Source organism: Hydra vulgaris, chromosome 13 (genome assembly GCF_038396675.1).
Source record: "Hydra vulgaris chromosome 13, alternate assembly HydraT2T_AEP".
NCBI lineage: Eukaryota > Metazoa > Cnidaria > Hydrozoa > Anthoathecata > Hydridae > Hydra > Hydra vulgaris.
Genome location: NC_088932.1, coordinates 52,837,085 through 52,840,254, shown reverse-complemented (window position 1 = coordinate 52,840,254; position 3,170 = coordinate 52,837,085). Strand labels below are relative to the sequence as shown.

At 25.7% G+C, this 3,170-nt stretch overlaps 1 long non-coding RNA gene across 1 annotated transcript; it reads right to left on the bottom strand.

The window, feature by feature from the left end:
- Window positions 1-291: 291 nt before the first annotated feature.
- Window positions 292-1,186, bottom strand: LOC136090270 (uncharacterized). Its single transcript, XR_010643300.1, has 3 exons — window positions 1,064-1,186; window positions 704-792; window positions 292-539 (listed from the first exon to the last, which is right to left on the bottom strand). It is a non-coding gene; the product is annotated as an uncharacterized LOC136090270 (long non-coding RNA).
- Between the last annotated feature and the right edge of the window lie 1,984 nt (window positions 1,187-3,170).

The following is a 3,170-nucleotide window of genomic DNA, read 5'->3' as shown; positions in this document are numbered from 1 at the left end:
AGCTAGATAGAACTGAGATTTCATTACAAAATAGTCCATATTTTTAATATATAGATTATTTATTATGATATTCATTATCTGATACGAGCAGTGCAACTTATACAAACAAACTTGATCGGGATAGATTTTTTAGCAAGCTTTAAAAACCTTTTAACTTTTAAATTGAAAACTAATTAAGTATTTATAATAATTTAAGTCAATAAAAATTACAAAAGTTTAAATAAAAATATAAAAAGCTTTTTAGTTTTAGTTTAGTTAAATAGTTAGCTTTTTATAAATACAGCTATAATATTCAAGGTAAAAAAACATATATATATAAACCACAGCCATGTATACAATTGTTACAATACTAGGTTTCAATTTTTAATACTGTTGTAAATTCATTTGTGTGCACATTTCAATTCAAGCAACCTGTTGTCGATTATTTAAAGATAAACAAACCTTAAAACACAATGAAGAAAATATTCAATAATAATGATATAGCATCATAAATATTTGATACCTCATGCCTGAATCCCACATGTCAAAAGTAGCAAGTTCTATACAAATATAAGCAATATATAAACTTAGTTGTAACTAACATAAAAAAATTGCAAGTAAAAAAAAATTATACTGTAAGTTTAAATTAGTTTTACAACTAATTTAAACTTACAGTGTGATATAGCATGACACCTATCTAAAATAGCAAAACATAGCAACTAACCTAAATAATGATGCCCATCAAAAGAAATGTTAACATTTTTAATTTTACAACTGATTTAAATTTATATCGTAAGTTCGTACATGTCACCTCTAAAATAGAAAATTATACAAGAAGACATATAGTCTATATTATAGAAATAATTGTTCAACTAACCCTTTAATTTATCATATAAAAAAATTTAAAATTATATTCAATGTTTTATATAGATAATTTAAAGTAAGTTTAACAACCTTCGAAGTTACAAATAACAGAGTGTAATTTAAACTGTGTTTATCTATTTGTTTTCTCTACTGAAATTTAATAGAAAAAAAAAGGATAAACACAATTTAAATTACGCTTTTTAAAAATAATTTCGCAAACCTTTTATCAACGATTTAAATGTGGTTTAAGGAAAACCCCTTTTAAAACTTTATCATTTATAAACAAAGAACTATAATATATTGACAAATCTAAATCAAACAAACAAGATTTAAAAATATAATCTACAGAAGATGCACTTCATAATTTCTTATGGAAATCCTTTTTAATAAAAATACCATTTGTTTTTCAACGGATTTGAATATTTAATCCGTTGAATTAACGAAATTTCGAAGAATCCGTTAATAATTAATTTTACTCTGTTAATTTTGTGATTTTTGGTTACGAATTATTTCGTTAATTTAACGGAAAAAAGCAATCCGCTGCTTTTTCTAACGGATTTTTTTTAGAGTGTACACGACAAGAAATAATTTGTATACAACATTTCCATAAATCCTCTCGTAGACAACAAAGTGATAAAAATGCAAAATCACTTTTATTCTTCAATTTTTGTGTAACAAAAATTGATTTTATAAATGAATTACTTGCTGATAAAACTACTTTAAAATTTTAATTGAATCTAATATATTTAAAAGAAATCCTTGATAAGATGGTTTGAGAGATTTGTATCTGCTTTTTATATTAGCACTTATTGCAATGCTTGCATTAAAAATCTAAACACGTTAATATATCAACCTGTACAAGGAGCAAACTCAAAATGTTTATATATTTATACTTATGTCAATTATGAATGCTTTTCAAAACATGGAACCAGGAAACAAAATAGTTCTAAACTTTTGTTACACCGTCTCGCAAACGTAAGAGCACCAAGTTGATAAAATTTTATAACTAAATTTATATTCATCAATAAATTTTAAGTTGCAAAAAATAATCTCTTAGTGTTTTCAAAAAATAATCTCCAACTCAAAAAATTGACTTAGAGATTATTTAAGAATTTTAAGAAATTTAAGCCGTGTTTGTAGCCCGAATTAATCTGAAAGACGAGTTTGTAGCCTGAATTTGTTGCCCGAATTTTAAGCCCGACGAATTTGTAGCCCAAATTGAACTGAAAGCCGAATTCTAAACCGCATTTTACTGAAAGCTGAATTTGGATTTTAAAAACACATTTAATTAAAAAAGAAATTTTTTAAGAACTTTTGTAAGTTTTATAAAAAATTTTTTTTTTTTTTTTTTTTACTTTAAATTTTCCAAGAAGACCTATCTGTTTTGCCACGGAGTACATCAGAAAAGTATTAAACTAGGAAGTTCAAACCTTCTTCCTTTCCGATGGTGCGTAATATGCCCAGAGCTTGCTTCGAACCCTAGGTCTCTTGCTTCTAAAGCAAGCGCTCTAACCACTGCGCCGAGGTTACTGTATAACCATTTTTTATAAACTAAAATTATTTTTTTTTTAGCTTATAATTAACCATAGTTTAAAACATGACATAGAACAAGTGAAGCCAAGTAAATTTTGATTTTTTAAAAAATTATACGCTTCCAAAAAACAATTTACGTCAAAATAAAAAATTTAAAAAGTCAGTAATAATGAGAATTTTAGTTATGGAATCTTTACAACTCCTAATATTTTTGAACGAACATAAACAAAAAAAACTTATACAATCTTTATTGAAAAATTTTAATTGTCAATTTTATAAAGGAAAAAGATCGTTAAAAATATTGGGTTAAATAATCACCTGTTTTTTACCTTCAGGATTATTTAAAAGCGATAAGTAAGATTTAATAAGTAATGAATCGACTTTGTGGCTAAAAAAGACTTCGAATATTGACTTTGTAAGACAAATTTATTTCCAACAGATTGTAACCGAAAGAATCAGGTTGATATACATAAAACATATAATATATTTTATAATTCTTCTTCTTCATAAATTGAAAAAAACTTTATAGCTTTCGAATTTAACTGAAAGTTAAATGAAATTTTGAAATTGTTACCAAATTTAACTGAAATCCGAATTTCTATTTCAACTTCGGCACGGAAGTCGAAGCCGAGATCAACTTCGCCTTTCAGTAAACTTCGTAATCTGAATTTTAACGAATATTAGCCGGTCCTCAGTATATACTATATAACATGTAGGGAAAGACGGCGAACGTTTTGAAAGGCCTGAGTTATTGCAAAACTATCAGTCATGAAGCAATAATACTTTGTCAGTTT